The sequence below is a fragment of the Cucurbita pepo genome, chromosome 18, assembly GCF_057944985.1.
Source record: "Cucurbita pepo subsp. pepo isolate OVF chromosome 18, ASM5794498v1, whole genome shotgun sequence".
Lineage (NCBI taxonomy): Eukaryota > Viridiplantae > Streptophyta > Magnoliopsida > Cucurbitales > Cucurbitaceae > Cucurbita > Cucurbita pepo.
In genome coordinates, this window is record NC_141815.1 from 5,774,220 (window position 1) to 5,786,186 (window position 11,967).

The 11,967-nt window shown below is 38.0% G+C and overlaps 1 non-coding gene across 1 annotated transcript; it reads left to right on the plus strand.

The window, feature by feature from the left end:
- The first annotated feature begins 11,688 nt into the window (after positions 1-11,688).
- On the plus strand, positions 11,689-11,762 carry TRNAI-UAU (transfer RNA isoleucine (anticodon UAU)). The gene has a single exon. It is a non-coding gene; the product is annotated as a tRNA-Ile (tRNA).
- The last annotated feature ends 205 nt before the right edge of the window (positions 11,763-11,967 follow it).

The window sequence follows — 11,967 nt, forward strand, 5'->3', positions numbered from 1 at the left end:
AGATCATCAACATACAAACTTTACTAATCAGGTTAAGAAAATTAGGGGTGCTACAGTTGGTATCAGAGCTCTAGGTTATAGGTTTTGTAGACTGGCGTACGATGTAGGCCTAACGTACTTTCATGATCCTCCAGCAACCGTCAGGTATGCCTTTTTAAGAATTAAAAATTCTTAATTAAATGATGCATGCAGTAGTGAATCTGTATTTTGTAATGAATGATATGATGTACATGTGTTATATGCTTGCATGATTTATGATATGTCATGTACTATCGGATGATTATGTTAATGTATAGTTGTATGCATGAGTGACTTGCATAACTACGAATGTTTATTGAATCTATTAGATAACTATGTGACTTAGTAGTTACGTGCACTGTTTAGATGTCAACTAGAACTCGAGGAGGAGGTCTTAGGGGATGACCCCCGCTTAGGGGTTGAGGAAGAGAAAGGGGACGTAATTGGGGGTGGGAGGATTTTGTAGAGTAGCCTCTTCTGCCACCAACGACACCTCAAGCCGCACATACCCTACAACTGCCCTAGTAGATGATTGCAAACTGTAATACAAAATTTGAATGTCAACCAACAAGAAAATGCTTCTACATCAACCATGGAGGCTAAATACCTGCGGGATTCCAAGAGGGGTGACCCTCGAACTTTTAAGGGGGCATCTGACATTCCAACGGTGGCACAGATGTGGTTGAGGTCCATTGAGTCAGTATTTGAGTCGACCAACTACCCTGAGGCCCACAGGGTGGAGTGTGCTACGTCTATGGAAGGACCTGATAGTTCGCGTGAACCCCCTTCATCACCAGTGGGATAGAAGCGACGCCGCGACCAGACTGACCGAAATGAATTGTCTTTTTCACATACACAGAAACGATCCGATAGACAGCACCGTGATTTTAGGTGTGAGTAGCAAAGCTGTGAGAACAGGTCAGAAAATAGGCCAAAGTGTAAGGTGTGCGGTAAGAATCATTGGGGTTAGCGTTTGGCTTGATCTGGAGCCTGTATTCGATGTGGAAAGGAAGGGCATTTGTCTAAGGACTGTCTTGGAGGCCGTACACTGATACCAGAATTCAGCAAAGGCCATTACGCATCGCGAATAACCCCACTCAGAACCGTCTTCCAACAAGAACTTATGCCTCTACCAGCAAGGATACTGGAAACCCTGATGTAGCGGTGACAAGTACACTATTTGTTCTTGGGCACCTTGCTTTGACATTTTTGACTCAGGATCTACACATTCTTTTATTTCTATGGTTTTTATTAGTCAAGCAAAGTTTGTATTAGAACCTTTATTGCATGGATTCTCAGTAGGCACCCCAGCAGGGGTGAATATGATTGCTGCTTATAGAGTAAAAGATAGTCATGTATTAATATCAGGAGTTAAATAGTGGTAGACTAAATAGTATTTGATATGACTTGTATGATGTAATTTTGGGAATGAATTGATTAGCAAAACATTATGCTAGTATAAACTGTTACAAGAAAGAAGTGGTGTTTACACCACTGTCCGAGACCAAATTCAAATTCAAGGTCACGAGTCTTGGTACTGTGCCAAAGGTGATATCAATGATGAAAGCAAATAAGTTAGCCCAGGACGGAGCGTGGGCAATACTAGCCAGCGTTGTGGATACCAAGAAAGAGAAGGTTTCCCTAGAAACATTGTCAGTTGTGAATGAGTTCCCAAATGTATTCCTAGAGGACTTGCCAAGAATTCCTCCGACATGAGATGTTGATTTTGCAATAGAGCTGGAATCAGGTACCAGTCCAATATCTAAGACCCCGTATCGTATGGCACCAGCTGAGCTGAAAGAACTCAAGACGCAACTACAAAAGTTGTTAGATAAGGGATTTATTAGACCCAACATTTCTCCTTGGTGTGTGCCTGTGCTATTTGGCAAGAAAAAGGACGGGTCTATGCGCTTGTGCATTGCTTATAAGGAGTTGAATAAGAGAATAGTGAAGAACAAGTATCCCCTTCCGTGCATTGAGGACTTATTTGATCAGCTCAGGGAGGCAACAGTGTTTTCAAAAATTAACCTTCGGTCCAGTTACCACCAGATCAAGATTAAAAATGAGGATATATCGAAGACAGCTTTCAGAACAAGGTATGACATTATGAGTTTGTGGTTATGTCATTTGGACTTACTAATGCCCCTGCAGTGTTAATGGAACTGATGAATCGCGTGATCAAGTAATGTTTGGATACTTTTGTCATAGTGTTCATAGACGATATCTTGGTGTACTCAAAGACAGATCAAGAACATCAGTTACATCTAAGAAAGGCTCTGACAATACTGAGAGTCAATTCTTGAAGTGTGAATTTTGTGTTACGTGAAGTCGCTTTTCTAGGGTACGTGATATCTGAGAAAGGTGTGCCAGTAGATCCTGCCAAGGTGGAAGCGGTCACTAAATGGAATTGTCCAACCACTGTTACTGAGGTACGAAGCTTTCTAGGCTTAGCAGGTTATTACCAACACTTCATAAAGGATTTTTCCAAAATAGCTGCACATTTTACGCAATTAACTCGAAAGACTGCTTTTATGGTTCGAAGAGTACGAAACAAGTTTCAAGATCTAAAGGATAGGCTGGTGACTACGCCAGTACTTTCGATGCCCGACGGCACAAGGAACTATGTCATTTACAGTGATGCTTCCAAGAAAGGCTTGAGTTGTGTGTTGATGCAACATGAGAAGGTTATTGCCTACGCATCCAGCCAGTTGAAGGACTATACAAAGAAATACCAACGCATGATCTGGAACTAGCAGCGGTGGTTTTCTCATTAAAGATATGGCAACACTACCTTTATGGAGAAGACTCTAATTTACACTGACCACAAAAGTTTGAAGTATTTCTTTTCTCAGAAGGAGCTGAATATAAGACAACGGAGGTGGTTGGAGCTGGTCAAAGATTATGGCATTGACATTCAATATCACCCCAGGAAGGGCAATGTGGTTATAGATGCCCTAAGTAGAAAGACAGCTCATTCATCAGCATTATTTACAAGAAAACCCAGGGTATAGGCAGTTTTTGAGCAAGCTGGAATAACGGTGGCAGTGGAAGGTATTAAAGCACAACTAGCTTGACTGACTATACAACCCACCCTCCATCAGAGAATTGTTGATGCTCAGATAAGAGACTCTTAGTTGGAAAAGATACTTAATAAGATGGATGGAGGCAAAACCAGCTGACGAATGCACCAAGGCATATGATGGAGGACTACTGTATCAAGGTCGGTTGTGTGTACCAATGGTAGAATAATAGAGGAATAGAATATTAAAGGAGGCGCATAATTCTCCATTCATCATGCATCCTGGAGGTACCAAGATGTATCAAGATATAAAGCCACACTTTTGGTGGCATGGAATGAAGACGGATATCGTAGAGTTTGTAAGTAGATGTTTGGTTTGCCATCAGGTCAAGACACCAAGACAGAGACCAACATGATTATTGTAGCCTCTCAGTGTACCATGGAAATGGGAGAATATTCCCATGGATTTCATGGTAGGATTACCAAGAACATTAAAGGGCTACATGGTCAGGCCACCTACACAGTAGACAATTGCGCACCGTTGTACATGAATGAAATTGTCAGATTGCATGGAACAGTATCAATTGTATCAAATCGTGACCCACGTTTTACTTCAGCTTTTGGCGAGGACTCTAGAAATCGTTGGGCACTCGCTTGGATATCAGTACAACGTTTCATTGACAAACAAACAGACAAACAGAACGTTTAAATCAAAGTTTAGAGGATATGTTACGTGCCTGTCTGCTTGAATTCGTTGGTAGTTGAGATTCGAAGCTGCATCTCATGGAATTTTCCTATAATAATTGTTATGAGGCGACAATTGGCATGGCGCCATACGAGGCATTATGTGGAAAACGATGCAGAACACCATTATGTTGGGATGAGGTAGGGGAACGTGAGTTGGTGGGTCCAAATTGGTCCAAGTTACGAATGAGGCGATGCAAAAGATCAAAGAAAGGATGTGCACTACTCAGAGTAGACAGAAAAGCTATGCGAACTCAAGACGGAGGAATCTAGAGTTTGAAGTGGGTGACATGGTATTCTTGAAAGTGGCCCTGATGAAAGGAGTCCTAAGGTTTAGACGCAAAGGAAAGCTGAGTCCTCGATTTATAGAAACTTTTGAAATTTTGGAGAGGATCGGACCCGTTGCGTATATGTTAGCCCTACCACCATCGCTCTCAACTGTACACAAATATTTCATGTATCTGTACTTCGTAAGTATATGGCCAATCCAACACATGTGATAGATTATGAGGCTCTAGAAGTAGTAGAAGACTTAAGCTATGAGGAAAAACCATTGGGAATTTTGGCTTGCAAGGTAAAAGACATTGCATTTGTCAAGGTATGGTGGAGAAACCAACCAATGGAGGAGGCTACATGGGAACGAGAAGTTGTTGTCTGCGCATCGTCGATTAGGGTTTTAGGGTGTTGCGGGTTTGGAAGATGAGCACCGAATCGATTCGGATACCCGCGGACACAACTCCTGCTTCCAGCCCTCAGGTCGTATGAAGACACGAGCTGTAGTTGCTTTCGACCCAAACAGGATCTGCATTCATTTTGGCTCAACATAGACGCACGCCTGTAGCGCGTTTTCTCGGCTTCGCACGTATATACATGGCTCGACTCCTCCATCAGACTTCCTCGGCTTGACGGTAGCTTGGCTTGTCAGTTCGGTATACCCACAATATACCGATTTCTAGGCTTACGGCCCTTCCAAAGACGTTTCTGCTCTTGTTTTTGCATTCTAAGGTTAGTATGACTCTTAATAGTCAACTTAAATTATGTTAGGTGTTTACCTTGATAACTAACGTGAGGTTTAGCTAGGATATGTTATGAATGGTTTCTAAATATGTTATGTGGTTCTTATAGGACGTAATTAACCGTTGGAATTAGCTTGTTGTGAGTGACTTTGGCCAAGGCCATCGAGGTAAGTGACTTTACTATTGGAATTAGTTTATTATGTGTTGTATGATGATGCGTGCTCTGTGGCCCCTGCATGCTCCATATTATATGTGATATGACTATGTGACACATGAATTATATTGACCGGTAATGTTATGAAAATTTATGATTGATATGTTAGTACTATATGCCATGAAAGTGATGATTGTTGACTGTATGCACGTAGTATAACTGAATTATGTCATGACATGCTTATGGAATTGGAACATATTTTCATATTAAGTAATATGCCATGTAAGGTAAGTTATGAGACCTCATGCATGTTTGTATGTCATTTGCATTGGGATACTTCCTCTTTATGTCATGAAAGAACGAAAGTCGATATTTATGTTCGCCATGATATCATGCGGGACTTTTCTGTGCGTGTACATGGGTCTCGTGTGGAGAAATATCACACATCCAACCCTACCCAGAATTGAAAAGCACCCAAGGCAAGTTTACAAAAGTTAGGTCCCACTCATATGTTGCATGTGTTTGCATCTCTAACCCGAATAGTGGGGTGACTTATTGAGTATTTCATAAAATACTCAAGCCACGTGCTACCTTCATTTTTCAGGTAAAGGCAAGGTGCCGATGTATGGCTGACGATGGAGCTGAGGTTACCATGGAAGACTAAAGAGAGGGTATAGTTACCCATTTATGTTTTTATTTGGGTTTTTAAGTTAGATCATTGAACGTTCATTTTATTTAAATTTCCTAATTCAGTTATTGAATGTTTTCGTTTCGGAGTTATCTTTAGTTCGGATTTTGAACCTTTATGTAAGACTGATGTTGTTTCCAAGACTATTTATGTTGAATTTTCCGTTTAAAGATTTATGCATGTACGTATGACGTCACTAATTAGGTTAAGAAAATTAGGGGCGTTACAAAGTACCTTTTCTTACCATTGGAGATGGGTTTTATTGGTCCACATATATCAACATGTATTGGTTGAAGCACTTTTGAAGCTCTCCACGTGCTTTGCTTGGGAAAAGATCCTCTTTGTTGTTTTCTTGTTAAGCAGTCCTTGCAAAGCCTTGAAGGAGAATTAAGTTCAGGTAATCCATTCACCTTCTTTCTTTTTCAGTGGTTTCAAACCATCAAAGGTCAAGTGCTGGTCGCTTGTGGATGTATATAATAAAATGATGTAAAATTCACACGAATAAGTGCAAGTATACACTATCACAAGTAGAAAGTAATAAGTAAATTATCGATTCCACAGGGAACCTATCCTTTTGGTTAATTTTATCATTGAAAATTAAGTGAGTTTTTAGGTAACATTCAAATGGGTGTTGGTGATTTTAACTACTTAAACAAAACTAAAACAGAGTGCCACTGCTATTGAAAAACAGAAAATGATGAGAAAGTCAACTATAAGAAGGAAGGTTCGGCTAAGAGAGGTTAAATAGATAAGTTGTTGAGTTTTGTGGTACATTTTAGTTCCTTTTAATAGATTTCCAAGCCCACTTCCGAGGGTCATGAATGGTGATTATTTCCATAATTGTTGTGATTTCTAACAAGGCTCTAAGAGAAGTATTATTCTTAACCCTTCTGTTACCCTTCAAGTCTCATTGCTATGGAACTAGAGTATTAAAGAGAATTTCATTGCTCCCTCTCTTCTCCCGAATAAGAGAACAACTATGTATGTAAAGTAGCTAATTAAACACACATGTAAATCATTAACAACAACTCTTTAATAAACTAAAATCATACCATCAACATACTTAAACTATATAAAACTCTCTCGCCTCCCCTATAAAGTTTAGCTCTCCATACAAACTGAATTAAACGGAGGAACCCACATCTTAATCATATAAAATTGATAGAATAAGAAAAGAGAATAAGAAAATAGAGACTTATCCAGCTTTGTTGCCGTTCTTCAATGGAAGTTCCCTTCTCTTGAGCTCTCACGTCCACCTCATTGTCCTAATCTATCCTTCTTGGTCTTCTCTTCCTTCTGTTGTCAACCGTTGCTGGATTAGGGTTTTTCTTCTTCTTCTCTGGTTTCACAGCAGTTCACAGCAGCAGAGGTACTATTGTCTAATCCGATTTTTTTCTCCCAAAGTGTGTCACCCTCCTCTTGGTCTTCTTTTTCCTTTTATATTGAGCATGGGTTCCCCTTTAGGCTGAAAATGAATAAGTTGTCCACGTAGGATGTTCCTCATTGGGTAGTCAATGACCCACTTGGACGGCGGATGTGAATTTAAAATTTCCATGTCATCCCCCATTTGTTTCCAAATTTGCTACTCCCTCATGATTCAGCATAAATGTCTGAAATTTTACCACATAACTCAATTAAAAGTACAATTAAGATCAATTTATGTCAAATCATATTTTTTTCATGTTGGACCGCAATAAACGATTTCATGCTCACTAAGTAGAATCAATGAGGTAATAAATGAGAAAATGGTGAATAAAAGTGCAATATTAACTACAAAAAGACTAGATATGACTCTACTTTTAGAGAGTTATTAGGTGCCTATATCTACAATGCCAAAGCTGCACTTTGTCCTCCGTGATTGAGTTGAAGCACATTGATGGTAGAGGTTGAAATGTTGCTTGAAACATGAACATTCGATTCTCAGACATCTTTGTATTTATGATTAAAACCTTCTCATGATGGAACGCCTTGCACCTTCCATATTGAAATGTAACAGCGACTCCCCGTTTTTGCAATTGTCCAATGCTCAACAAGTTGTTTGTCAATTCTATAACATAGAACACTTCTGTAATAATATGCGTTGTTCCATTCACTTGCAGCCTTATGTTGCCCTTTCCTAGTACAACCAAGCTTGTGTTGTTGCTGAGTTTTACTGAATCTTTGAATTTTTCATTTAAATCTTAAAAATATTGCTTTACTCCACCCATATTATACCAACAATCTTATTAGCCATCTTCCTCCTTTTTCGCACCCGTGCAAGCCATCAGTAAAATCTCTTTTTTTGTCTTTTCACTTCATTCTTACTTGCACATTGTCATTGAAAATGCCCAAATTTGGGACAATTGTAGCATTCTACTATGGCTTTCTCGAAGTTTTACCTACCTCTTCCACATCCCCTTCCTCTGAAACTTCCACGACCTCGACCCCTTCCTCCTGACTGATCTCCATTTGTCACTTTCAAGGCATGTTCCTCATTGATGTGAGAACGCATGCGTTGTTCATGAACAAGTAGGCTGCTTTGCAATTCATCAATGGTTAAAGTATCTATATCTTTAGATTCCTCAATGGAACAAACCACATAATCAAGTTTGAAAGTCATAGATCTCAAAATCTTTTCCCAAACAGCCACGTCTCCCTTTCTTTCACCATTTTCTTTCGTTTTATTTGTTATTGCAAGTGTTCGAGCAAAATATTCATTTAAAAATTCTCCTGTCTTCATTTGAAGAATTTCAAATTCCACTCTGAGTGTTTGCAGTTGTGCAAGCTTGACCCTAGTTGTTCCTTGATATTTTTTTCTTCATAGAGTCCCATATGTCCTTCGTTGTATCCTTGTTTAGAATCGTTTCTATAATTGAACGATCTAATGCTTGGAAAAGATAATACTTGGCCTTCAAATCTTTCAGCTTCTGATCATCAATGCTCTTCTGTTGTGCATATGTAGATCCTCCTGCTACTGCAGAAATTTCATTTTCTACTAAATCCCAATACTCCTTTGATCGCGAAAAGTTTTCCATGAGCATTGCCAAGTGATCATAATGCCCCTTAAACTTTGGATGACTGGCTGCACAAAAGAGCTTTCGGTAGACATCTTGAAGATTGCTACTTCAAATTTTAATCAAATCCCTTACTATGGCTCTAATACCAAATGATGAAATTAAAGAAATAATAGCAGAGAAAAGTAAGTTTTGGAAGGAAAAATGCTCTATTATTGAATGGGAAAATACAAGGCTTTTAAATAGTCATATATAACAAAACAAAAGAAATGATAAATAAGGAGTCTACTCTAACTGACTTCTAAAAGTAAAAGTCCTATTATAAAGTTACAGAGTTCTACACAAACTGAGACTTTATTTTGACTAAGTAAACTAACACGACCCACTTTATAATCATTACAAATGATTTGATCCAAATCGTTCATGTAGAGACATGTAAGTGGGGGTATTCTATACAATGAGTTTGATAAGGATCACGGTGTTCCAAATGTTTCAACTGGACCTATTACACGATCTAAGGCCAAGATGATTCAACAAGCATTCATTCTTCATCTACAAAATTGGATAGGCTTGATTCAACCATTATTTCATGTGTTACAAACTAATTTGATTGAGGAAGGACCATTTGAAGCTTCAGAAGTGAATATTTGCATGGTTGAAGAAAGGGATGAAGTTGCTTGCACTTGATTGATAAGTTATTAGAAAACTTTATTTATTACTTTTAATTTCATAATTATTGTATGGGCAAAAGGGTGGAAGTCATTGGTCAAATTGACTTTTTTTTTTTTTTGGAGATTTAAGGGATCGGGATTAAATTTTGGTCGCTAACTTCTTTAGTGGACATTTGAAAAATTGAAAATTTCTTTTGTGGGTAACTATAAATACGCACAAATTATTACATAAAAAAGAGATTGTGAATGAAAGAATTTGAGATCTCAGATTGAGACTTTCACCTTTCGAAATTCGAGCATCATCTTTGTCATTTCTAAGTTTACTGCAATTCTTGTAGTAGATTGCATCTGAGCTCTAGATCTTTGATCTTAAGAAGTAATCTAATTCTAGCATTATATCTTGGTTTATCCGAATTTTGTACAAGGAGGTGTTAATTTTATTGATTCAACCGTTTTTGCTCCCACAAAAACATGAATTGTTGGGATTAGGGTTGCCTTATCAATTTGATATCATAGCCTAGGTTGCATCTTAGTGGCCTACTCTAGAATTCATTTTATTTTTCGTTTATGCTATTGTTTTTCTTTTCTTCAAATCTGTCCATTTATTCTGTTGCTGCGAGTTCAACCCTTCTTTGTAATCTTCTCACTTTATTCTCATTTTATTACTGTAGATCATATTTAGATCTTAAAAAAAAAAAAAATCCAATCATATTGTTCTTAATATTGTGGTTATAAATCCTTGTCATTAGACAATTTGCATGTTTATTTGAATATCAAATAAACTCCAATTGACATTTTTTTCTAAATCATCTAAATTTGGAACCATTGTGTTGATATTGTTCTTTCACCCTTTTAGCGGGACATAGTCCTAGGGGAAGATGGAGATGTCGGTTGAGGGAGAGGAAGAGGTAGAACAAGGGGTAGAGAAATTTTAGCACAAAAAAGAAGAGAGAGAGTTTCAATATAAGAGAGGAGAAGAAGGAGGAGTCAAGGGAGTAAAGCTTCCAACTTTCTATGGGAGATCTGATCTAGAAGAGTATTTGCAATATGAGAGCAAAATTGAGTATGTTTTTTATTGCAACAATTTCAGTGAAGAAATAAAGTTGAAGCTTTCTATAACTGAATTTTGTGATTACGTAATTATGTTGGACATCTTTGATATCAGAGTGGAGGAGAAATTATGAAGAACCAATTGAAATGTGGGAGGAATTGAAGTTATTAATGAGAAAAATGTACATTCCTAAGCATTATTCTCGAGTACTCTAGGAAAAACTGTATACAATGCAATATGGATCCAAGAGTGTTGAAGAATATTACAAAGAAATGGAGGTCTTTATGAAGAGAGCATGCATTGATGAAGTCAACGATGATATAATGGCCAGATTCCTTGGTGGGTTAAACACACAACTTGCTCATCAAGTGGATAGGCAAGCGTACTTTGATATGCAAGAATTGTTACACCTTGCTGTCAAAATCGAAGGGCAACTAGCTTGGGAGAAGAACTCCAAGAGGTATGTTATTCCTAAGTCTACAACTTTCAACACTTGGAAAAAGGATGCAAATATTGAAAAGATAGATTTTAAGGTTAGAGGAAAGTATGAGCTTGACAAAAAGAACAAAGTTGAGACCTCAAAGGGTAAAGAGAAAGTTGAGGAATACAAGGAGGTTCGAGAAAGAAATACAGACATCAAATCTTGGAAATGTCAAGAAATTGGTCATATTAGTGGTGATGATCCTAACAAGAGAGTCATGACCATCAAGAATGGACAAGTTGTCACAGATACTGAGGAAAGTGATTAGGATGAGCTAGTTGAAGAAGAAAACAAAGAGAAGGATGAAGAATTGGAAGATGGGAGTCATTTGACACTTGTTGAGAAGACTTCTTAAAACTCAAGTTACGGAGAATAATGTTGATGATCAAAGAGACAACCTATTTCACACAAGGTGTTTAGTCAAGGGGACTCCTTGTAGTCTTGTTATTGATAGTGAAAGTTGCACCAATGTATTAAGTACCATGTTGATCAAAAGGTTGCAAATTCCAACTCAACACCATCCTAAACCTTACAAGCTTCAATGTCTCAATGATAGTGGAACAATAAAGGTAGTTTCTCAAGTTTAATATCTTTTACTTTGGGGAAACATAAAGATAAAGTTCTTTGTGATGTGCTACCCATACTTGCTGGAGGCATATTGCTAGGCCGACATTCGCAATTTGATAGGAAGGCCATGCATGATGGTTATTTGAATAGGTATTCTTTTATAAAAGATGGTAGAAAAACCCTTTTGAGTTCTACAATGTATTAGCTTATCAATTAAAGTTGGAGAAAAAAAAAGAGTTCGAGGATATTATTTTCATTCAAACATTTATTTAAGAAAAGCATCCAAGGTTCTGTAGCTCAGTTGGTTAGAGCGTTGGTCTTATGAGTCGAAGGTCGTGGGTTCAAGCCCCGCCAGAACCAATCAAACCTAGTCACACGTTTAATCAAACAATCGTGTAAACTGAAGAAATTATGGGATGAAGCTCATTAAGATCAGGAAAAGGCTACCTTAAGGAGTTTTAATTAAGCATTTTTCGAAGTTTACATTACAAATGGTGTTCATGTAAGAGTTATATTTCTGCATTATAAATGAGCAATGAGACATTATAGATGAGCATGAGACGTT